The sequence below is a fragment of the Dermacentor andersoni genome, chromosome 9 (genome assembly GCF_023375885.2).
Source record: "Dermacentor andersoni chromosome 9, qqDerAnde1_hic_scaffold, whole genome shotgun sequence".
Lineage (NCBI taxonomy): Eukaryota > Metazoa > Arthropoda > Arachnida > Ixodida > Ixodidae > Dermacentor > Dermacentor andersoni.
Window position 1 is genome coordinate 49,787,147 of NC_092822.1, and position 26,412 is coordinate 49,813,558.

General features: G+C 46.4%; 1 long non-coding RNA gene across 1 annotated transcript in view; it reads right to left on the reverse strand.

The window, feature by feature from the left end:
- The window catches only part of LOC129384027 (uncharacterized), a 116,012-nt gene that overhangs the window by 2,915 nt on the left and 86,685 nt on the right, over window positions 1–26,412 (reverse strand). The window lies entirely within an intron of this gene.

The following is a 26,412-nucleotide window of genomic DNA, read 5'->3' on the forward strand; positions in this document are numbered from 1 at the left end:
ATCAATCGGTGGCAGCATCATCGACCAGGTCTACGTACGATGTCTACCAAACGTGACACTGCTCAAATGCATCACGTACTACAGCACGCATCGGTCGGTGCTCATCTTCCACGAAGCAGCGGCATCATGCAAACGCGCCGTCATATATAACATTAGTGAACACTGATACTATATACATATACTGGCCTCTTCGTCGTCGTCTCACGCTGGTCTCGGTTAACATTATGGTGTTGCAACCGCAGTTCTCCGTTTTATTAATCTTTCGCTGCGTTGCTCGCAATTACACCAAACACAGCAACATGCGACGACGAAACATCAAATGATTGGAAGCAAATGCTTATACACAACATTTAAATAACTCCCGCAGGAGATGCCGCACGTAATTTTTTTAATAAAGATATTTCTCTCCCTGGGGTTTGCAATGTGCTAACATCGGTTAATTTTCTTTTTTAAAACCCGTTCGTTGCTCAACAGCGGTTGAGAGCTTAGTAATACAGCAGGGTGAAGCAAAGTGTGACGGTCGCATACTAGTGAAAAATGCTTCTTCGTTTTCTTTTTTGCTTCTCTGCATTCTAGTAATACCTTCACCTTTAAGATAGTCTGACTGCTCACCCGCATACTAGTCTAGTTATTGCATCATCTCCTTTTTTTTGCGTTTCTTTTACTTTGTGTTTATCGTCTTCAAATAAGGATTTCCGTTAGCTACCTCTTGCCGTCTGATCCTTGGCCTATCCCCCTTAGTGGGTGCGAGCCGTGACAGAGGTTCTTCATCATCATCATCATCATCATCATCATACATGAATCACAGTCGGAATTTCATCGCATTTCCCGCAAGTTCACCTCCAGTCAAGAGGTAATAAAAGGTATCATAGATGTACCCTATTCCTAATCGTTCAGTCAAAACAGGCGTGATTTCTCTTGAGTTGTGTCTTTTCTCCAGCTTGAAGTCGCCCATATTGACACGGGCACTTTTTAACTGTTTTAACGTTAGGCTATACCGTTAAGGAATCACCACGCGATTAAAAGCAGTATATTTCTGGAAATAGGTTAAAAGCAACGTGCATGTTTACATGAAAATGTGGCTTGTGTAAGAAGGCTCGCTATAGCGGGGAATCTGTTTTGTTCTATTTATCTGTTTTGTTCACCCACTACAAGAAAGCTTCAGTGCAAATGACGTGACTAAGACGTCTTGCTCTTAGGGCGCATCTATAGTTTTTTTTTCGGAGCAAGGTATTCGAGTATTGTTACGCAACAAAATACTTCCGTACCCTCGGTTTTGTTACATCACAAAATATAAACGCTGCGAGGAAACCCGATCAGGGTCCTTTAATAGAATGCGTAGTTGCCATGGCGTTTGGCAGCCGTACTGTTTACACAAGTCACTAGCAGTACCGACTTGCGAATAGCAGACGTTGTAAACAGGGAAGATGAGACACTGCGACGGTCATTTGCGGGAGGCGGCACAACTTAACTATGCACGTTCTCTCTCGGCATGAAGAGATCTTCACCCAGTTTCTTTCGTGAATGAAAGAAGAGTGCATTAGCGTGGCTGTATCCCCGAGAAGCCTAAAGGCTGTAAACCAACTGCGAAGTCATTACCGAATGAAACAGTACAACTTAAAGACGCTTGAAAAAAAGTAGAGCGTGCTGACCGACGTACATTGGCTGTAATTCCACGTTATCAGTCAAGGGGCCTAATAGACCTATTTTTAGTCTTCGTCCCGACAAAGCACGTTTGCAGAAGTGTAAGACGAGATTGGCTTACTAACCATAACTATATGCCTAAAATTGTGATTTATAGAATCGTGGTGGTTAACATCCCGGAGCAATCACTGGAGCGGCGAGAGCCGCAACACTTGGGGAGCGCGGGTTACTTTTGACCACCTATAGGGACTGGCTAGTTGACGAACTAAGTTTGAAAACAGAACCGTTTTTCCCCATTCAGCCCACCTTGCCTTCCTACTCACGTCATATGTCACAACGATATAAAATCTTTTTTTTTTTTTTTAATATGAGCACTGCCCATCTTGTCCTGTATACGCTCTGTTTAGGCTGTGCGGTTTCAACTTGGAGTGACGGTGAACATGCTTCTGCTCGCGAAGATGTCGTTTAAGTTACAGAGCATCGGCACAAATAAATAAACAACAAAAAAAGAACAATGCATCTAACAAGGCATGTCAGCGCTGACAAGACCAACACAGCTTGTCAGACGCGCCAGGGCCAACAAGGGTTTTCACATGCCCGAGCTATAAGTAACGCCACGTGCCAGGTGCAGCCGCGAAACCAGACCAAACAGCACGCCCTCTGCATAAGGAGACGGAACGAGTTGCAAAAGGATACCGAACAAGCAGACACACAACGAAAAGAAAAAAAGGAAACAAGCACCAAGAATGCGTGCAGAGCTCTGGGTCAAAGTTGCGTCAGCGTCGTACCCCCTTTACTTCTTTTTACTTCGTTCGTGACGAATCTCGTTATGCCAAGCAATAAAGGATGCTAGAGACGGGTATGAGGAGTGCGTGAGGCTAGGGGGAGGGGTGTGGGGGGTGGAGGGTGCTGCGGAATCACAACAATGCGCTCACAGCCGTGACATTTCCACGGTCATGACTGCGGTGGCCGTGGCTTCACTTCAGCGCCGTGGCGGGCGAAGAAACCAGGAACCGGCGTGGGCCGAGGCGGCGACGCGGATCCCCGAAAGAAGCCCCGCGCGCAGAGCCGAGACGCCGACACGCCGACTGAGACGGTAGCGGGAAGGTCAAGGTGACGCCAAGCCTTCTCGCAGAAGCGACTTCATTCCGCGTGCTTGTACGCATGTGACATACGCGGCCGAGAAGCGAAGTACGGCTGCAGGGCCGACTGACGCAGCGTTACGCACACTACATGTCCAACGCCGAAAGTTTGATTCGTCGTTCCGCTTGCTATAGTTAAGAATGTGGGTTACAGGGGTCGGCTTAGGAAGTTCGAGGTGTTGCCTGGCAAAAAAAAAAAAACATTATTAAAAGATGTTTGTCAGTCAAGGATGCAAGTACTTCTTTTCCAATGAAGGAACGAACCACAATGTCAGACAAAGACGAGTAAAAAATAAAGTACGGAGGGCGCAGGTGCTGCATAGTAACTTACGTTTAGACGTGGCAGCACGGGAAAAGCTTCACATTCATTCGAATTACTGCACGTTACGAACATCGTTATGAGCATTATGAACAAGCGTAGCAGGGGGCGGCAGAAAGTTAGGGGGGCGGATGAGATTAAGAACTTCGCAGGGACAACATGGCCACCATTAGCACATGACCGGGGTAGTTGGAGAAGTATGGGAGAGGCCTCTGCCCTGCACTTTGGCCGTAGCCAGGATGATGACGATGATGAACATTGTCGGTCTGCTTGTATACTGCCCGCTGTAACGGTTATTTCAAGCAAAGAAGCTGGGCCATCAGCTCCTTGCCGTGAGGTTAGACACGCGAAAATCGGTTCGTGGTTATGAAATGGTTGAGCTAATTGCGGCGCGAACAAGATGTATTTCTATATATGAAGAAGACAGCGAGTTACTTATATTAACTTCATAAGGCGAGTGACTCATTCGAAATTTCACACGAACGTCTCTTTATCACGCCGATCACTGTTATCACTGGCACGAGACCGAACGCTGGCCAATCAGAAAACTATTTTGTTCTGTATACATGGACGGCTGTGGAGAGACTGAGGTGAAGAGTACCTCGGTTACTTCATTTCACAAAGGAGTAACCGCAGAAAAATAAAGCAAGAAGCAGCAGAAAAGAAAAACAAAGAAACATGAACAATTATGTTAAAATAAATAAATAAATAAGTAAATAAACAAATAAATAAATAAATAAATAGGAATTGCATAAAACCAAGAAAAATAAGATCACACCGGAGACTTGTCTGACGTCTGGCCATATCGCAACCAGCATAATATAAACAGTTTGAAGTCCTTATACATTAGTGTAAGGCTCCTTCACGCAGTACATGGATTGTAAGTGCAACCACACGCCTCAGTACCAGTTCCGTGCGCAGTAAAGGGCATAATCGCGTCACTTCACATGTATCTGAACAGCATGATTCATCATAAATGATTTTCAAAACTCCGTGTACCACTTAAACGTATTTTAAAGGTATATTTGCCTTTTGATGTGGACAACTTGAGGGTCATGGTCTAAGTAATGCATTGTGAAAAGGTGCCTGTCCAAACTTCCCGTTTTTCTTCTTCTCTTGTGTGTGTTTCTACCAACGTTCTCTTCTCAACGCGTTTTGAACACTCAAGAAGAACGGGGCAAACGCTCTCAATTTCACGGTCACCTCTTGCGGAGCTGAAGTTTCACGAATACGGGTCCTGATACGATCGCAGGGTCGAAGGGCAGCGTCAAGTCAAGCGAAGGATTGCCGAGAAAACTGAAGGCATGCACCGATCAAATACGGCGAGAAGCAGTGGATTCCGGGTTCAAGGTGAAACGGAAATCCACCCGGAGCTTCACGGACGCTCAAAAACCACTGACGCGTTCTTTGTATTTTTTTTTTCTCCCAACGCCCTTCGCATAACGGCACCGTGCACGAAGACATCTCCAGCGATCGAGCAGCCGTCCGTGAACAAGATCGGGTCGAGGTGACGCCTTCTCAGCACGCGCTACGCCCTGTCGTCTCGTGCTGGGCGGCAGCGACTGGGACGAGCGAGCATAGGGATCAGCAGGGGCTCAAATATGTACCTGCCTCAGTTACAAGCGTGCGTTGAGAGTAAACAACGTCGCTCGGTATAACGGTATACCGTATATACCGTAGTGTGTCCCAGCTAACGTTAGCTGGGCGGTTCAACGAAAAAAATAAAGAAGATTTGGAAAGCATGGTGCAAGTTACAATTATATAACCTATCGGCGTTCAGGGGTCAGGCTTTTGACGAACGAACAGCGCAGGTCTTTAAAATCGCATCTTGCACCGCATCTCTTTAACCGGCATTTTTCCTTGAACAGCTTGGGTAACGTTAGCTGGCACACCCTACATATATGTACGGAATACTTCATTTTGTTCTTATAGGCAACGAAAACATTGAATGTTGCTGCTGTATTTAAACGTTAGGAAAATGGGAGAGAGAAAACAATAACCTGAAGTAAAATAAGTTTACATAAAAATGGAGACGAAAGAGTCAGAGGAAAACCGAACTATCAGCCTGGAGCCAACATTTCGAGAAGGATCTGACGAACGCCGAGGTTTTTCTCGTTCAACAACTGCTGATCAGTAAAAAAAAAAAAAGATTTATAATCCTCAAAATTTTCATTCCCGTTTCCATCTGTCGTATACTCGCCTAAGATAGGCTTGATACGAAAATGTTGACGAGTACGCTATTACCGGAAGACGCAGACTCGAGGACCAACGGTAATGCGACATCTTGTGGCGCTGTTTAAAGGGGCGCCAAAGAAAAGTACCAGATAAATTTAGACTGATCAAGCATTCTTTCAAAACTAAATTTTTGTTAACTTCGCGGTAAGATGTTCTTTGCTGCGAACAGAAAATGTATGTTTTCTGAACCTCATGCCAAAACCAGAATGGTGTGCGTCAGTCCGACGTAAGAAATTTCGAATTGTCTTCTAGTGTACTTGTGCCTGTGTGGCACCTTAAGCATTCTAGAGACTTCATAAGGTTAGTTTTCGAAGCTTTCAGAATACAACGTAGTAATTTCTTACCAATAAAATACAGCGTGCGCACGCTGTAGCCCGAGATTTCCACGGAGGGACTCGTGTCCTGGAGTCGATACTATTTCTTCCTTCAGGGAATTGGGAGGCTTGTTTGAGGAGTCGGTGGGCGATGGAAGATATTCTGCCTCTCGCGTAGCTATACGGCAAGCTGCCTGGGAGTCAGTAATAATAGCAACGTGCTCGTTGGTCAAACTAGAGGCGATGGCCAAGGCGATGGCTGTCTCCTCCGCTACGAGGGAGCTGGCAGTGCGGACCGTCATCGAGAAGACCTCTTGAAGGTTATGGTAGACAATGCTGGCCGTCATGGCTGCTTTTGGGGGGTACTGCGCGGCACCTGTGTATAGTGTGGGGGGGGAGACTGCCATATTTTGTCTGTAGCGTCCTTGCGCGAGCTTGGCGACGACCGGCATGATGTTCCGGGTGCATGCTTCTGGGGATAGGGGCTACCTTGATGTGCTCCCGGATGTTGAGGGCCAGATGGATTGCTTGTTCGTGGCCTTTGCCGTGTGTGGGGTAGCCTATATTGGCGCGCTAAGACTATTCTTCCTGTTGGCGTGAGGAGGTTGGAACTAAAGGAACGAAGCCTGACAGAGAACCCAACGCCCTTGTAAACGGTTCGTATACGAACACTCAGATATATACAAAGGGATGCCCGTAATAAAAATGGTATAAGTCACAGCTTAACAGTTTGCAGAGCGCGTAATCTCGGGAGCAAACACAAATGTAAAGCTGCAATATTGCATAGACACAACGTGGGACCCCCTAACTACGTTTCGTCTAGTACAAAACAAAACGGGAAATCGCTAAGCAAAGGGAAAATAAAATGAGACAAAGCAAACAAGAGAAATGTAGAATTCGAAATACTAAATATAATACACAAAGATCATGTGAGTAGATCGACTATAACAAAGGACATGTCACATAGGAAAACTGAAAATAAAGAAAGAAAACGAAATTGCATAGGAGATTATACCATTTTACATTAATACTGTTAAATAAAAAGAACGTGGTTTTGCGTAGTATAGCATCTAGGTGCTGTGCTTCAAAATAATTCTGCGTTCAAGCCTAGAATATACAGGGTGTCCGAAGTAACTTGAGAGAAACATTAAATATTTGCAAATGCCACATAGCTGCACAGAACCAAGGTAATGTTGTTTGCCGTCGCTTGGAGATACTGAGATGATATTTTCATGCCACCTAATTAGATAATCAGTCTAAAGTATTAATCAACTTTTCAAATATTATAATCAGGTGAAAAGTTTCAACGAGACAATTGTGGGTCAATATGAAAAATTCCAGATACAGCTTTTTGTTGATCAATACGTGCTACATAAAAGTGTCTTTCTGAGCGTGAAAGAAGCCTGCAAATACACACAAAACTGCCGCGCGACTAGCCACTCGAGGCACCTTTTTAGAAGTTAATTAATTAGGGCTAATTATGTAATTAGGCTGAATGGAAGAAATAATATGAGTTTCTCCAAGCGACGGCGAACAACATTACCTTGGTACTGGCCAGCTACGTGGCATTTGCTTACTTTTAGTGTTTGGCTCAAATTGCGTGGGACATTATATATATATATATATATATATATATATATATATATATATATATATATATATATATATATATATATATATATATATATATATATATATATATTCATGCATTACAAGCTTTCTTTACATGTATCTTGAAAGCTTTCTTTTGGCAACTGAAGTTCAATTCTTGTTCAACTCTGTTTAGTATACAAGTGGATTGGCAAGCACAAGTATTCTTCCCATAATATTTTCTTGTTCTCTGCATGTATAAACAGGTATCCCATAAGTACTGTGGATTAGGATATCGGTGCTATGTTTCGAGTCGGGGCAGCGCTTACGCCAGAAATCCACCCCGCACAGGGATAAGTACGTCTTGTAGAAGGAATGGAGGAAAAATGGTTTATTTTGCATTATTTACACTGGCAGACACCTAAAGAATTCCCTTCGCCGTGTTGAGACGTATCAGTTACTTAACGCCTTCATATTGAGCCTAAGGTTTCATTAAGCATGAAATGCTTTTAGTTCCCTTTGTTTGCGACCTTTTGAGGCATTGAGCGAAAACCCCGAGTCGTTATCCGGGCACTCAAAACGAGAATGGAACTCGAACATCAGGGCTTCGTTGCTGACAAGGAAATTTATTGACCCGTAGGCACGATTACAACTGTCGTATGAACGAAAAGCACAATATAAAGTACATCACATGCAATACATCATACTTGATGAAAAACAAGACAGATTAACAAATGAAATAATAAATGGTGTCTACTTGACACTGGCTTTGCCACACATAACAACAACAACAACAACAACAACAACAACAAAACTCATTACCGCATCCACGCAAAAGCATTATTGTCAGCCTCGAATTTATGAAAGGTACCCGGGGCACATACAGATACAGTCTGAACTCAGGCAACAGAATTGAGCATTATTCTGGCTGTAGAAAGACTTTGCCTCGGGAGACGGTTATGTACCGCGTAGACCAGCGGCGAAGAAACTTGCGAGAACAAAACGAGATCATCCGGGCAACCAATCAAAACGTAGGAAAGAGTGGCCTTTGGCCTCCAACACTTTGTACAGGATCGCATTACATACGCTACTTACTGTCCAAACAAGTTACAAAAAAATATTGCTTCCGAGTTCTTCCAAATGTTTGTTCACAATATCACTCACGCTGTAACTTCCAGTGCGCTGAAGCTTTATTTGTCATTTCCAATAGCGACGTTCACAAGGCAGATACAGGGCACTATATACACTTGATTGTCATCTTTTGGCGCTGAGACAGGGTTGCCTGTCTTCTTCTCAACGCCAGCGGTCCGTGAGTTCCGCGGCGTGTCCGGCGCGCCGGCAGCGTTCGGTGCGCTGCGGATGGCTGTTTTGCAGAGACGCGACTTAATTGCAATGAGGTTCTGTCCGTGAGAGGAAACTATTTCGTCCATATGAACCAGTGCACAGTATGGCGTGGTGTGGTGCTTTGGTGTGTGCCGTTGAGAACGTGCACTGCAGCCATTTTAATATTGTGGCTAGTATCATCTCCAACCAACCCGCTTTGCCGGTAGCCTTTTCGTGTTTACATCTACTCTCGATTACGGGAGAGCCACCATTCTTTTTATTTTTATATATGCAATGTAATACATTCTCGTAACAGATTTGATCACCACGACGCATATATTATTGAAATAATGGAGCTCTCCTCAAATTTCCATAATTTCCTCGGTGGTTGCAGTGTAGTAGCAGCCCTTTTTTCTGAAGAACTTGTGTACTAGCTGTTGTCGTCGTTCCCCACACCAGAGCTGCGGAACAAAATTTGATTGAAAAAGGCATTTCAACATTTGCGCTTCGGCTATAGCGGAATCAACCTGGCAATTCTGTTCACTTCAGTAGTTAGTCGAATGTAATAATAGTTAATATATTTTTTACTAGCATGTCTGTAGTTGATTTGCATTAGTACTGCTAAACCTAAACCAATGCTATGTACGATATTTTAAATTTCTTTACATTAATTGTTGCAACAGTTTATATGTTTACTTATACGCTTTACAGGAGGTCTGATTACGCTTTTTGACCTCGGGATCTCCCTCTGTATTTTATTTCCTTTGCTGTATCTTCGCTATCAGCAATATGATCTCCTTCACCAAACCTCGTGCACTTTGATATGCAGGGCTATCCTGTTTAAGTTTTATGGAATTTTCAAAAATCACCTGCGGCAGATAGCATAATCCTTGTCCTTGAGCTCGATTATTCGAAGTGGCGTATTTAACTACCACGAGAAATGAACACACATATTCAACCAATCAATAAGCGTTCGCTAATTCATTTCTTAATTACATTGCAGCGCATATTGCAATTTACGAATTGTAGCAGGTGAGCTTGCAAGGTGTGTCCACTTGGAATGACTTTCCAGAATGACGTCAGATTGGAGACATGTGCCATCAAACTGGCCGTAAAAATGCACTGTTGTTCCACTTACTTTTGTGTTTAAATGCATAAAAAAGCGTTTTATTAAAAAGGTGACTGGAACGTCTAGGTCGCACACTTTCGCAAATAATCTCTCGAAACTAGTGTAATGCGGGAAATTAATTTCAAGTGGATACGTCTTGCAAGCTCACCGGCTGCAATTCCTAAATTCATATATGTGCCGTGAAGTGATTAGTGATGAAGTTAACTAGCGAATTTTTGTAATTAGTTGAATAAGTGTTTCGATTTTCCATGCTAGTAACGTCTGCCTCTTGGAATATAATCCAGCTCAAGGACAAATATTATGCTATCTGCCTCAGGTGATTTTTTTTATTCCATAAAACTTATATATGATCACCGGGCCCGTATAATTCGAGCACCTATAGATAAATAAGTGCATAACTGATTAATACGCGCATTCCAGCTCATTTCTCGATTAGACACGATTCCCAGGAACTTCTGATCTCTTACCTACTGCGATTTGGGGTCGTTCATGATAATGATTCGCTCACTCACTGTCTGTCTATTGCACCATATAATTTATTACTTGGAACAATCATTACTATCGCAGTAGAATATTCGGTTTTTCGAATGGTTACTATTGGATTCGAGAACCAAATCTTATCGGACAATATTTTATATACTTCTGTAAATCTCCCACTTATTTTGTTTTACGTTTTTCGCAATTTTGAGAAGGCGCGGCTCATACACGAGGCGGGCCATTTCGGATCGAGCTTTCCGGCCATGCGGTCAACAATCATTACTATCGCAATAAAATATTCGGTTTTTCGAATGGTTACTATTGGATTCGAGGACCAAATCTTATCGGACAATATTTTATATACTTCTGTAAATCTCCCACTTATTTTGTTTTATGTTTTTCGCAATTTTGAGAAGGCGCGGCTCATACACGGGGCGGGCCATTTCGGTTCGAGCTTTCCGGCCATGCGGAATCCTCCCACATGATCTCTGTGTAACGCAAGAGTGAACGTATTTGGTTTTATAATGAATTTGTTCGTTTCTATTACCTCTTCCTGTACGGACTACCGAGGTGCGCATTTTGTATTTTCCTTTTTGTCTACGCCTAAGTAGTGGCCGCTGTACGCTTGCGGGGCTGCTCGTCGTACACCCCAACCTTTAGCTTGGATGCAGCACCTGTCCACTATGAGACGCTTTTTTCTAACATCTAGACGCGTAAAAATATGGCTTCTCATATTATTTTGACTCGCTCCAATGCGGGTGCGCCCTTCTTTCCAAAATATTGTTCTAACTTTTTTTTATTTCGAATCTTAATCTGAGTTCTGGTTGCGTCTCTTACACGAACTCGCGTATATGTGGTACTCGATTCGTTAATTGACAGTTTCAAATATCCGTGCGCCCAAAAATATTCGTTTAAGTTAACATATGACTCCTCCGCCTCTAAATCGGCAATGAGTTATAACACCGGTATGGCCATTTCTCTAGAAACGGCAGTATTTGACGGTTTTGACCACGTGACATACGACGGTTTGTGCATATGGTTTATCCTTGTTGTACTTTAGGCTTAAAGTCGTGCGGCGACTGACAAATGGAAAAAAAGACACTGAGATACAAACACTACATTTTTGCAAATACATACGTTTACTTTCACGAGAGCTCAATGCGTACTCGGTGCTATTGGGGAGGTTGATTAAGGTCACAGGAAAGTGACATTAACGCTTAGTCTGATAAAATCAACAATCCCGGACGCTTACTTTGTGCATGCTGCCCACGGCTGTTGGTTAGGTACGAAACGCAGAACAACGCGTTGAGACGCCGTTGTGTGGTTGGTTTTGATCTCGCTACTTTGGTGAGAAAGACTGCTAGTCATGTTGCGTATGGGCGCACAAATTGCTTCACGGTGGAAAACGGAGCACGAGCTTTTTACGATGCACGTCTGAGAGGACCTATCTGGCGAGGAAAGCAGCATGGTTAAGCTACGGCCGGAGACGCCATGACAGGGTGCAACTACATATAACACTATATACCTCGCTGTTCGCAGAGCCGGTTCTCGTCGCGCCGCGAGGTATTTCGGCCATGGAAGCTTCGATACACGCTTAACTGCAGTCGCATTTTGCCGGAAATGTGGAAAGCTCAAGATGTACGGGGACGAACAGAGCTTGAGAAAGCATAGTGCCGTCACTCGGTTTGTCGATTTTGCGGTGCTCACCTTACCAGACGATAAAAACCAGCTGGTCAAATTAAGCGTCCATATTGGCACATTAGCTCTCCGCGCAGGACTACCAACAATCTAAAATGTAAGAGGCACTTGGTGAGCTGACGCCAATACTAAATACGTAGACGTCCCGAAAGCTACGCATGTTACAAAAGCTACACTGTGTCACCTGCCCCGACTTCAGCGGCCCCGCTATTTTTTTTCTTCTAAGCCGTGTTCGAGGTACTATACTTCTGTTGTCGATGACGGTGTCGAAATCTCGGCAACAAGTTGTTGTTTTCATCTATTTATAATAAATACTATGAAGTAATGTAGAAAGTGCGCCCCGTATGACAATCAGCGCCTAGCACAACACATATAAGGTGATCGAAACGCACGATCCAAGGGGAGTTGGTTTCAATTTGGTTTCTTAGACGGGCAGCACGCAGCAACCACTTTGCGACGGAGTTATCCTGGTTTCCTCCTTTCTGCCGACGGTATACAGATATTCAAATGTATTTTCATTTCGCGTCTTAATATTCATGCATGCGTTAAAGAGTTCACAAATATGTGTGTTCAGTTGCTAGCCGAGGCTTATTCGTAACCGGTGACACCCACGGTCATCGAGCAAGGCCTACCGTTTTCATCGGTGGCAGTCAGTGCATGCATCCAGTCGAAAGAACGGCGCGCCGTTTGATACTTTCTCGTAGTTACCGTGCGCAAAAAAGACCGTGGTAGTAAGACAAACAACTCTGTGAAACTTTCCTTTGTTGCGGATAGACCATATTAGTAGGGTAAACTTTCCCCAGCGCAGCATCATGCATGCTCAGCCCGCCGACTTTGTCGACAGCCGCCCATCGCTCGAGCCGGTTGGCCCAGGTCCCGGATGTCGAAGCAGCAGCCGACGGCGCTTGCGATGAAAACGCCGCTAGTCACAAAGCATTTATTTTCGTGAGCCTTTTTAGCGTACGGAAAATTTTGTCGCGGTTAAGCGAACATGGACTCGGTTGTCTCTATATTCTGTGGGCAGCAAAGAGCGAACCAGGCGAGCCGCCTTTCACGGTTGTTGCTACGCGCCGCCAGCCTGCGAAACCAAACTCGGCCACACGCTGGCAGTGTGTTTCGATGACGCGCACTCCGCTCTTTGTTGAAGGAGTGCATGTCGCTCGCACCAGTACCGTGCTGCCGTCGGCAGTCTCCAAATTCATATTTTTGACGTAATCTTCTTCCTTCAGTGCCCAGCTTTCGATGAGTCGGGCGAGCAGTGGCAGTGTTAAAAAGCACGTATACTGCCACACAATCAATTTGAAGGGTACGCTTCGAGAAGTCGGAAGTCCATGTCACGTACGAAAACGGGAACGGAGTGACTGCGTCTTCCCTTATTTTTGCAGGAGTGAAGAACACACGCGGCTGCCACGGCTGAGGCCATGGTCACAAGCCGGGAAACGAAATTCACTTTCTAAACACATACTCTCGTACGCAGACTGGTGCAGCTTCGTTTGTTGTGCGACAGGTGACGCTCACTATTTTGCAAATCGTCAACAATCGTTCACGACATAAATGTTGAAGTCAGAATCATGTATGATGCCAAGTTGGTTGGGCAAGCACCCCTTACAGGCAGTTGGTTTTCGTTTCTTTGTTTGAGGCATCTAAAGTAGAAGTTACATCCAAGTTTGGCTTGTCTAACGGGATTTAGCACTGTGTATATGAGGTACTAGTAAATCAACAAGTTAATGTTCCACTGAAGTCCCGGCGCAGCCAAAACGCAAGTTTCAGCCAAGCGTCACTCTGCGGAGAAGTGTGACGGGAGTAACTGGTCTAACTGTCGAGATCCAGCGACTGCGAGACGTGTTTGCAGGTGGGTTGACAAAACCCTCCTCGACGCGTCCTTGGCGAAGCCTGCCAGGGTTTACACGAACTCGACGACCGAATTTAAGCTCGACATGCCGACCCTACCCGACTTCATATAGAGTTCGTGTAACTGTACACCTATATGTCATTGAAGAAGGTGTTAAAGGAGCACTGACACAAAAATTTGAAGCCGAGATGACTTGCGAGATCGATTTAGTTGGTCACACACACATCGTCTATAACATATCAGCGGCGAATATCGCTTAGAAGATATTTAAAATCAATTTTAAAGTACGTGCGCGCAGCCAACCGCAAAACAGAGCACCTCGCGACATTGACATCAACCGGGATTGTAAATAGCCAAGAGAACGCTACGTCATGTGGCTACGTCACGAATTTTCGTTGGCTGCCATGCGGCTTACATGTGCTCTTCTCCTCTGTTGTTGCTTGTTCTAGCTGTTGTACTTGTAGTGGGACGCTCTCCGTGTCGCTGCAAATGCAGTTTTTGTCGTGTCCATCGGTATATTTCCCACACTATGAGCTTGACTGCGCTGCCACAACGTTCAACGCCGATTTGTTGTGTCTTACCATTGATTGTGGCCGATGCGAGGGTTTTGTTGAGGTTCGTCCTCGCCATCGCCGGCCGCAATATCTGAGTCGAAGTGATTGGCCACTTCTAAAGCGCGAGACACATGGCGCGATTTTCCGTGCGATCTGTAGTACGGCGCGTCGTGTGCGACTTGCCGCATGCGGCGATTCGGAACACGTGGTACGAATGAGCGAGCGGCGGCCCAGAACCGGCGCCCCTGCGTGGAAGTTCGGAATGCTGCGTAACTTCGAACAGAAAGTGAAAGCAACCGCATTTGCACAGCTATCTTGTTTGAAACAAACGATGACAATATAAACACGTCTATACGAGCACTATAGACGTGTTTCCACAAGGTCGCGTTAGCAGTATCGGATCCGTTGACAGCCGCCGATGGCCAAGAGCCGGCAGGCATAGCTCGCTGGGCCATCGAATCCGACACCGGTTGCGCTTGTGACACGATCGTTTCTAGCTCGTATAACGAAGCGCCTATGTTAGTCGGCACAATGTGTACACAGTTATGTCACGCTTAAATTGCAGCACATTTGATTTCATTGGCGCCGACAGAAGCGAACGAGCATGCCAGGCGAGCTTGCGATCGCTGGGAGACGATGTAGGCCTAGCTCGCTGGCCGTCGATCCGGGGCCGAGGGTCCTTGCGATGCGTCCGCAGCTCGTAATGAAGCGCCTAAATTCGTCAGCGCAATCAATGCCTGAACATTTATGTTTCTCTTAAGTGAACATACGGTTAGTTTTCCCGGTGCCGTTAGTAGCGATGAGTAAACAGGCCAGTCAGGCGAGCCGCTTCGTGTACAGACGATTGCTGGCGCGTCTGCGCTTACCGTGTCCGAGTAGAAATCACGCCAACGATTTACTATTTCGCACAACGTTTTATAACTGCACTCTTTCGAGGTCACTTTATTCTAGAAGTTATTTCGTATCAGAAACAAATTGTAGCCCATTTATATGCCGCCGTCAGCGGCGAAAGAGGCCCGCGTTTCGATCAGGGAGAGAAAAAAAAGACATGATCGGAGCGGTGAGGCGCCCGCTCGCCGGCCCCACCCCGCCGGGTCTATCACGTGGCCATGACGTTAACGCTACCGGCGCTGTCATTGGCTGCGGTCGTCCGACCGATGCGGCAGTCGTCGCGCAAGCTGGCTGCGCGTCAGAGCATACGTCATGGCTTTTTGCGAACACGTGACCACTTTGTTTACATTCCCGTTGGTCCCGTCTCGTTGCTCTCTGGAACCGAAACTTCGACTGGTCGCTACAAAAAAGACTGCAAATAATTACCTGTCGCGCTCTGAAGTAAATGTGGTTTCGTGCCGTGATTACTGGCTCATTAACTACTTACTAAAGCAGAAAAAACCACGTGGATTTTTTTTCGTGTCAGTACTCCTTTAAGGTAGACTTGCCCGAGTAGGTAAGGACACTGCGCAGGAACGGAGCTGACACCAGTATACCTTGCTCTGTCGTTCACAACGAAGACAGACATAGCAAAAAAAAAAAAAAACTGCACGAAATAAAACCAGGACAAGAAAGAGGACGCCGGACGAGCGTTGGCCTGTGTTGTCATCCCTCCTAATCCATTGCGCACTTTTAGAGCATTATATGCCGCAATTTAATTAATCCCTTCTTCCAGGACGAAAAAAAGGATGCAGCTCTGCAGTCATACATACGGGTGTTAAGTTATGGGTTTTTACGTGCCAAAACCACTTTCTGATTATGAGGCACGCCGTAGTGGAGGACTCCGGAAATTTCGACCACCTGGGGTTCTTTAACGTGCACCTATATCTAAGTACACGGGCGTTTTCGCATTTCGCCCCCATCGAAATGTAGCCGCCGCGGCCGGGATTCGATCCCGCGACCTCGTGCTCAGCAGCCTAACACCGTAGCCACTGAACAACCACGGCGGGTCATCCGTACGGGTGTAACCAGGACATGGCGCCGGCCGACAGAAACTCCCGCGGCCCGTCCCAACGCAGTCGCCGAAACGCCAGTGCCGTGCAGATGACGTCAGGGTTAAAGCACGCGGGAAAACACTCACCCATGGGACCCGTCGATTTCGTTTCTTGCGGCCCCGATTCGCACACTCGAAGCTTGGGGCTTTCCGAAAGCCTCGTGGCGCGCCTGACCCACTCCCGTGGCCCCAAGTATGCAAAAAAAAAAGAGTGGTAAAACGTTGAGAATGTACACGCAATACCTATTCCCGGCAACGTGCAGTGCCAGCCCGACGGTGATCGTCTCAGACCCAGACAGGGTTCCGCACTTTCGTCACACCCTCCAATGCCCGCGACGGGGTGCCGAGCGTACAATGACCCCCTTTTTTTGTTGAGGTGTAGCGAAAGCGTTGGAAAACCCGCCCGCGTAAAAACGCTCCCGAGAAACCGGCGGGGAGTCGCTCTGATCGTTTTGTCGAGTTTTCTGCCGTAGCAGCAGATGGAGACTTGTGTCCTCTTCCAGGTGGTTGGATGCAATGAGAACAATTGACGCGTTTTTCGGCCGTTTATTGTGGGTAAGACCTAACTTTCGTGCTCGGGGATTATTGGGACGTGATCGGAAAGGTAAGGGAAATGTAAATTAATTTGTGGTGGAGAATAACAAAATGGTGTCTGAAAATTCTAAAGTGGCGTGAAGATAGGGAACGCACAGTACGAAAATTCTAGCGTTGATGACAAAAAGAAAAAGAAGCCATTAAGCGTGCAAATGCCAACGTAGTGATATGCACAATTCAATAACTCAAAATCCTGATTTAAACGCAGAACACTTAACGAGTAGCACGTACTAGCGTTTGTGATACGCTGGAGCGAGATTTTTTAGTTTTGTTTAGTTCAGCAGACTAATAACTGTTTACAAAATAGCTAGGGTTTAGCATAAATAGCAGTTCATTGTTGTTGTCTCCCACCGCGGTGGCTTAGCGGCTATGGTGTTGCGCTGCTAAGCACGAGGTTGCGGGACCAAATCCCGGCCACCACGGCCACATTTCCATGGGGGCGAAATCCAAAAACACCCGTGGCCCGTGCATTGGGGCCACGTTAAAGATCTCCTGGAGGCCAAAATGGATTTAGAGTTCACACTACGGCGTGCCTCATAATCAGATCGGGGTTTTGGCAGGTAAAACCCGAGAATTCAATTCACTTGTTTTCTTGGGTGCGTGCGTGTGTATGTAAAATTTGCTGTCTACGGCCAGAAATAAAGGTGAACAACTTATCGCAGATTTTCTGGATGTGAAATTATGTTTCTTTGGGCTTTACAGGGTTAGCATGCGATGGTTTGTTAGGACGTACCACGTATGTAGGGACCCCGAGGAACACCGTACATGCAGAATTAAAAAAAAGAACAATAGCATGCTTTGGGACATCAGCTGCCATCTCGATTCAACATGAATGGTTAACATGGACATCCATACAGATCCGACTACAGCAAGTTCGGAAGAACATTTATCGGTTACGAGACGCGCTGCTGGCAGCGAGCTGAAAGCAAGGTCTATGAACTTCGCGAAACCATGTGTTGACACCATATTTTGTTCTCGAACAGGTTTTTTTTGAGGGAACAAAAGTTTCTCCAAATTTGCCCGCTTTTCAATATACACCCATACTTCAAACTTCTCACGCACTTTGGGACGATACTGTTTCTTGCAGATCCGCAATAAACATGCTTCAGGACAGCATTAATTTGGGCTAGATGGTGCATACTTGAATTAGGAAGAAACAGCGCCAACTAAGACGATCACGAGGGGGAGAACGACACAGGATGGCGCTTGTCCTGTGTCGTTCTCCCTCTCGTGATCATCTTAGTTAGCGCCGTTCCTTTCTAATTCAACGCAATAAAAAGTACCGCTGATGTTTGATTTCGGCCTAGCCACGTAGAATATTTCCTCGGGGCATTTTTTTTTTTCAGTCATGCCCTCCTTGTGATAAGCTATTCACGAAAAACGTGCTTGTTCATAATTACGTAGCTTATTTCCACCTCACGGCCGGCGGCTGTGGAACTATTAGATAAATAGGCAGCTGTTTGAAAGCAGTGATTACCTATGTTCAAGCCATGTATATGCAGAGTATTGAGTCGCGTTTTCTAGGTGCGACATACGATTACGCCTGCATATTAAAACTTGCGGAGATTCAACGCGCATTTCGGAAACAATGCGAACAGACCCGCCCTTTTAGCTCGAAGTTCGATTCCGACCGCCTAGGCTGTATTTCGAGAATGGGCGAAATGAAGAAACGACTGTGTACTGAGATGAATCCTGAGTTCCCAGCTGCGGCATGCCTCGTAATTCAACTCGTGGATATTTGTGCGCAAAATAGCAGAATTTAATTTTCATTCATACTTCGCTCGGAATCGGCCATCTCGTGCGAGACTGCCTCGATCGCCCGGCTGCGAAGAGCTCATGCCCGCGTTTCCCCGATTTGCTCACACGTGCGACGAACCGGCTAGGGGGGTGGCCACAATGGGTGAAGGGGTCTGGAATAAATTCCAAGCAAAGGGGCCTCGCACCTGCACGGGTGCGTATACATGGCAGGAGCGTGTCAGAGGGGGAAGGCGATGCGTGAAACTCGTTTGGAGCTTTCCGTTGCGTCACATGTCCACAATGCCCGCTGGAGCTCCCTGGGTGTCGCCAGGATACCCTTTCGGCAGCGGTAATTATCCGTGAACACCCTACAAAAGCACGGCAGAAGCTGCAACCTGGTGCGAATGGAAGCGGGGAATAAGTAGAATCGGGGCACTTCCCATATATGGGGGGAGGGGGTGAGAGGGAGAATGCGACGCGAGAAGGCTAGGATATGCTACTGGGGGAGGACACGACAGGGGTTGCGGACAGAATGGATAACTTCAAGGAAGGCTAGGGTACGTTTCTGCTATTTCTGAAAAGTAAGCGTCACGCATATTTGTCAAGCGGACAACTGACGCACGGTCATCATCATCAGCCTATCTTATGACCATTGCAGGACGAAGGCCTATCCTTGCGCCAGCCGATTCCAACTAGCGCCGGCGAATTCCACGAAATGGAATGGGGAATGTAATTGACAGCAACACTCGGCCACCTATTTGATAACAACGTTGTGTCCAGTTCGCGCTGCACAAGAATCTTACGCCGAAGCTTTTCAAACTTAAATTATGGGGTTTTACGTGCCAAAACCACTTTATGATTATGAGGCACGCCGTAGTGGAGGACTCCTGAAATTTCGACCACCTGGGGTTATTTAACGTGCACCTAAATGTAAGTACACGGGTGTTTTCGCATTTCGCCCCCATCGAAATGCGGCCGCCGTGGCCGGGATTCGATCCCGCGACCTCGTGCTCAGCAGCCCAACACCATAGCCACTGAGCAACCACGGCGGGTCAGACCAAACAGCACAAATAGCTTCACGTACATCGATTCCCACATGCGTGGTATCCGCATATTTTTTAGGCGTGCCCGGGCGGAGTGCGTATGCAGTGATCCGTATTACTTGGTTATTGCATTTCAGCAATGTTACTTTAAGCCTGAACTTTATACATTGCTTTTGTTTGTCCGTGCTGCATTTTGATGCTGACAAAATGTATTTTGAAAGAGGCCGTCGGCTCGTCAAGCTGAGAAGCTACAGCTTTTATCGGCAGTCTCACCACCAATATTTGCTGTTACAAGTACATGGTGTAAAAATAAGCTCAGTGGATCTTCTCTTACGGAGGAGGAAAGTACAGAGGAAAGTAATGTGTCTTTTTTTTCTGTTTTTCATGCTTGTGTAGGAAGGGTACAAGGAAACGATGCGCTTCTCTCCGTTACTGCAGCTTCTCTCCGGAAAAAAAAAAAAGAACACTTTTCAGCCGGCATAACACACATGGGGACAGAGCGGCACATTTTTTACAAGAAGGGAATCTGATAAAAGGGGAAGGTAAATAAAGTGGAAGGAGTTTTTAAAGCGCGCAGCTTTCAAGACGACGCACTGGTGCAAGCATGGGGTGCGGGTTTTATTCCCGGCACTTGCAGCGATGCGAAAACGCTGCGCGTGCCGCTAAAGTTAACACTAAAATTTGCACGTGGCCGACCCAAGCGCCCTCCTCACCAGCACGAGAGCGCCTGCAGTGGAGTTCATCAACGCTGCGTCGAAGGGTTGCGCCAGCGAGGCATCGGACTAAGGGGTTTGAACCAGCTCCATTACCGAGTTTAAATGAAGAGCGCATTTCTCTGTTTCATACAGTTCATGGGTTGCTTTGAGACCGACCGGCTTTAGAAGTGGCTATAGCTCGTCGGGCGCCGTTTGCGGAAACCGAGTAGCGTATTCATTTATTTATTTTTTATTTTTTTTTTGCGAAATGTCAGCCTTGTCCCGTCACGGCTCAAAGAAATCCACAGAACGTCCTCCGATCAGTGCTGCCAACCCAGCAGAAGCGATAAAGAAAGCGCCTTTTCTCCATCTCGCCAAATCACTACCCTGCACTGAACACTGTGGAGGGATTCGGAGGAAGGGGAAAAGGTGCTAGTTTCTGCCAGCCGTGAGGTTGCACGGCTCAGCACGAGGGGGAGGGGGAGAGAAAAGGCAGCTAACCAGAATAAAATAACCAGGAGAGAGAGAGAATACTGAGTTGTTCGCTTATGATCGCCCTTCGCGTGACGCTGTCCGAAGGGAACCACGGGCGAGTGCTTCTCTTTTCGCTACGGTGACGACGCATGAGCAATCCCCAAAGCTACCGCGCTTCGCGGGAAGGCGGGCGTACAGTGAGGAGTGCTCGTTACTTCATGACAGCTACTCGGGGTGCGCAGCGCGAGAAATCGTTAATACGATGGCGAGGAAGACGGACACGGCGCCTGAACTAATCCAGCAAGGCATCCCTATGTCAGTTGCGACAAATATCTGCAGCTCGCAAAAAAAAAAAAAAAAAAATTGAGAGGGGCGGAGGGGGGTGTTTCCCGACTTGTAGCTTCTTCGATTTCCGCAATAGACAGGTTCAACGACATGCCGAGAAAAGTGCACCCGCTACAGCACCACGTTAAACACAATACACCACAAGCGTTTTATGTTCCTGTAGCCCGAAAGGTAGTGTTTTCTTTTTTCTTTTTTTGCGGGGGGGGGGGGGGGGTGATATTTAACGCGGCTGTGCATACACCGCAATACTGCTTTATTGCACGGCCCCTCAACTAGTTCAGAAAGTGCAGGTGCGTGAAATAGTTTCTCGTTGTAACGATCTCACTTGCCGTGGAGAAAAAAAAAGAGAAATCATTCCACCAATGTATTCCACAATTTATAGCATCATACAACACTTGCCAGATTTTTTGCGCTATTTAATTTGTCAGCTGTCCCTCCGTTATGTTGGCGAGGCGAGTGCACGGCTTTAAAATATGGTGTACGTTAGCTGCCAAGATATTCGTCGACTTGGCACTAAATATCAACTTCCACCGCTAGATACTGACGAAGCAGTGCTGGTTAAAGGGACACTAAAGGCAAATGTTAACAAACTAAATGGATAGATTAGTACTCCAGAATGTTTAAGACGTCAATATTATGGCGAACGGAGCCCCAGTAATCGAGAAATTGAAGTAAATGCAGGACATGACTAGAGACTCCTCCGGGACGCTCAAGTACTTGCCCGATGACGAAGGCGCTCCTGATTTAAATGCTGTCATTATAGTACTCAAATACTCGTTAGAAAAAAATAAACATCATTGTATTGCAATGTGAGACGAAAGAAAATGCTACTTGTCCAGTTGTATTACACATTTAGGAGAAAGAACTCGTTGACAACAACGCGGGCGGTCGAAAGGTTTCGTTTTCGGTCGACTCTGCGTCGGCCGCGCTTTTATGTTCCAGTAGTTTCGTTATTGCGTAGTGCTGCGCTAATTTTGCTGGCAAGCGAAACTCACAAACTGCAAGCAGCAGAGAATTCCACGTCCACGTGATATCGTGGGATATTCGAATGGTTCACGACACTTGACCAAAAACAGCTGCAGCGGCGAATCCACTGGTTTCTGCATGGCCGCGCGTTTTCGTTTTGCGCAGAAAACCGCAGCTCCGTCTGGCGGGCACCGTTTTGCTCACCGAGGGCAGTAAATGGCGGGATGATGGGGTATGCAACGTCACTACTCCCCGGTTTGGTGGCGGGAGATATGAATTGCGATAAACGCATTCGGACCCTTCGGATGCAATTTCCTCTCAAACTAAGACTTTGTGTGAAACAAGCGTTGCGAACTTTCTGGAATGGCATTTAAACAGTCCACGTTGACTTAGTAGTTATACCTCTAGTGTCCCTTTAAGCCTAGCTGCATCGTACGGCCGTAGCGAAAACTCGCTGCCAGCAGACTTGGTGGCAGCCGCGCATGCAGCTTGTCGCGGGAAGGTGGCCTGCAGTATGTATTCAACTATTAAGCCACCTCGGTGATTGGGCCCGAGATGACGTACTAGTCTGGTAGCCGGAGGCCGAGATTGCGTCCGCGGGCGGCATGCCGGCAACTACCGCGAATGGTTTCGCCAAACTGAATCCCCGCGTCACAGCCTAATTGGACAGTGTTGCAGAGTCAAAGGTCACACGCATACGTCGCGCACGTTGCGATGATGCGCGACGCGCGGATCCCGCTGCGGGATGAGCGAAAGTGAACTGCCTCCGCGGTGACGACCATCGCGGTATTTCGGGCATGCAATGCATCAGTCAAGCACAGAACAGGGCAAGATTACGCAAATTTTTCATGCGGCTGGCGTGAAAAAAACAAAAAACAAAAACAAATTGTTTTACCCCACTAGGTTTGCAGTTTTTCGACTGCCCGCGTAATTATTCTGACGTTCTTGCGAGAAGTTCAGAAAGTTGGTCGGTGACTAGTTTCTTCATCGAGTTTTACAATCAATATGCTAATTTAATATTCTGAGGGAAAAGTTCCGACACAAAGTACCCCACCCTGTGGCGTAGGTGATTATGTAGCACGCCAGCCTGTAAGTATGGCGGATCTTAGAGACGCTGCCCTACTGCCCTCCATCGGCTGATATTTCCCAGCAAGTAAGCTACGTCATTTGCGGGGATCTTTGTGGGATAGGTGGGGGTACTTGTCTAGACTCCCTCCTATGATTGCGAAATTACCATACCGAGCGCCAAATTTGATAATTATCTCGGAGACGAAGCGTTCTTCAAGAATCAAACAAAACGTAGTTAGTTCCAAAATGATCACTCTAGTTTTTAATGTAAACATATGCACCATAAATCGTGAAATAAAGAAAAACACATTTTTATTTGCCGACTCTGTCTGCCAAACCAAATAAACTACGTATGCAAGCAACTCTTTGCGCGGACATTAGTTTTATCAAATTACCGATAGTTTTAACTCTGAAGGACCAGTATAATGTAGAATTAATGGCTTTGCCAGAACGCAAACATGAAAAAAAAATTTTTTTAAGTCGGCAATTTTAGTTAGGGAGGTAAAGAAAGATAGTGCACCTATATTAGGCTATGCTGTACTATCGGCATACTTGTTTTTCACAATGTGCTCCATCTTAAAGGATTCATTTATATCAGCGGGATCACGCTCAATGTTCTCCAAACACCTCCGAAGTCTGCACGTAGCACGGCCAAATGTTTTCGTGCTTTTCTAAGCCACTGAAATTATTTTTAAGCACATCTTAGGCACCACCACTTCGTCGGTCGTCGTCTATCGTAAGGACTGCGATTAAAGGGCAAACGGAGAGTGGGGTTCATTTATAAACTTTGCGTTGAGTTTATGAACCAGCAATATCACTTACTGCTTTCACAAAGCTTGCCCACTGTAAAAGCTCCGCATAATATACTTGATGAAAAGAGCGCTACGAAGACGAGGACTAAAAGAACAACAAGTACGACGGACAAGCGCCTTGTGCGTCGTACATGTTCTTTTAGTCCTCGTCTTCGTAGCGCTCTTTTCATCAAGTATGCAAAACCAACTCACCCACATCAAGCTTCTGCCGCCTAATATAGTTTGCAGTCACTTTCATAAACTTGCTCCGAAGGACCATTTCACTGATGCAAAGTGCATTTTCAGCTGCTCTGAAGTGGCATGCGCCACTACTATCACTGCGTATTGCGCAGGAAATGCCTTCGTCTTGAAGTGGTCACACCGAGGCTGAAGATGATATAGTTAAGACGTAGACTTAATGAAGTCGTGTCGTGCACCTGAGAAAGAGTATGCCCAAAAAAGAAAATGCACGGTGCATCTATATCTCTTATAAAAATAAAAGTGCACAGACAACAGTTTGCTGTTCATCAGGTACACGTCATCGCGACGTTTCGGCTTCAGCAACAAAACCGACCTAGTACAGACAACACAAGTTCAGCATCCCTGAAAAGCAGGAGGCGTTTTGAAGAACAAACTAATGTGACAATAAAATATTCTTGCGGATATATCTATATAGTGATAATTAACGTTTGTCGTGATGACCTAAAGTGGTTCTCCACGTATGTGACCAACCAGTGATGCATGTGATTAGCAGAAGAAAGTCAGCCTCACTAACAAAAACTGAATGCTTGCCTGCCGACTCGCCTAGCATAATATTCCAGGTGAACGCGGTGGTATATGAAATGATAGAATAAAAACATATGGCATGCGTGTAACAGTGCAAAGATTTATCAAGCAAGTGATTGTCATTCCTTGAGTTACGGGAACTTAGCAGAATGGCATATGGACTCTTTTCCCGTAACAGTTCGCTCAATAGAAACGAGATGGCGCTTCCGGCGTGGCTCCACATATTGCCTCGAGGCTTGATCAAGAGAATGCGAAACCATCGAGTCCCTTTCTACATTGCTACTGTGCGGTCAGCTGTCCAAAATGCAAGTGGGTGATCGTTAACGCACTGTGCTTCATTCATGCTGCAAAATGTAGAGAGGCAGAGCGAAGACGTGCGCTGTAGTAGGCTGCAAAAAAGTGACAAATTTTAAGGGATCGGGTGAACAAGTTTGCCTGCAATGGAGGGGGGGCCTCCTAGGGCGGTGACCAGTATAACGCGCGCACACTCATACGCGTCACCACGTGATCACCACGGGATCGTGGCGAAAAGGGTCTATAGGACATTGAAAGGCATGCGTTAACGAATCAACTGCTCTCTAAAAATTAATAATAAAAAAAAAACTCGAATGTGGACAAAGCAATCACAGTAACCGAAGGGCTGCAAATAAATTCCGGAACCTCAGTGCTTGCGAAGTGAAGAGTACTTTCATGGCATTATTGTAGCAGCTTTCAAGGCCAAGAAGAGAAGAAATCGTCATACTTTCACGACCTAAGTGCTGAAACACTCACTGGTGTCGGTCCGGTGCAAGATACGCCATTTCTTATTTTGAGGCCGAAAAAACTCCGCGCGAGAGTCATTCGAATGAGCAAGCGCAGCCCCACAAATTCTCCCCACACGAAGTTCAACTCGGTCTCTGAAGCCGGTCACGTCGACCGACCTCATTTCACCACCTCTCTGCAACGCGAAAAAAAGAAAAGCGCTACCACCCAGCGGTTATGATTTTTGTTTTAAATTCTCATCGGCCCGCTTCTTTCATCGAAGCAAGGAACGAGTCAATCACGCCTCTTTGTCCCGGATGTTGGCACCTTTCGCGACGTTCTCACGTTATGCGATTATGCATTCCGACTGTGAATCGCTGAAAAGCCGGAGGGCATCGGTCACCGCACGGCGAGAAAGCGTGCCCCGGTCATGACAGCGCACGAGCCGACGAGCGACCCCAACGAGCGACAGTTGGGCGAAAAGGCCAAGTTGAAGGTAACAGCCCAGACTCGAGGAGAAGACAGTTAAAGAGAGAGAGAGAGAGAATAAAAAAATAAAGTGGAAGAAGCAACATCGGCAGCGGCCGTCGCACTGCGGAGGTTGTCGTCCTCCATACGGGCGCCCAGAAGTGGGTCAGGAACAAGCGCGCTTCCTCCCGGCTCCAAGAAACAACCACAGCGCAACGGCAAACCTGAGCAACCAGGACTCGCGCGCCTTATCCAGCGCGGTTAGTACGGAGCAGCGTTTGCGAGGCTAAGGTGAGTTACGCTGTCTCGGAATAGGCTGCGCTGTTAAAATTAGTCCCACGTTTCGGCCGCGTCACAGGTGGTTCCCTATACCGAAGCGTTCCGTGTGAGACACCAGGCTTCTCAGACAGCTTCAAAGTGACGATATTAAAGGAATTCGGATA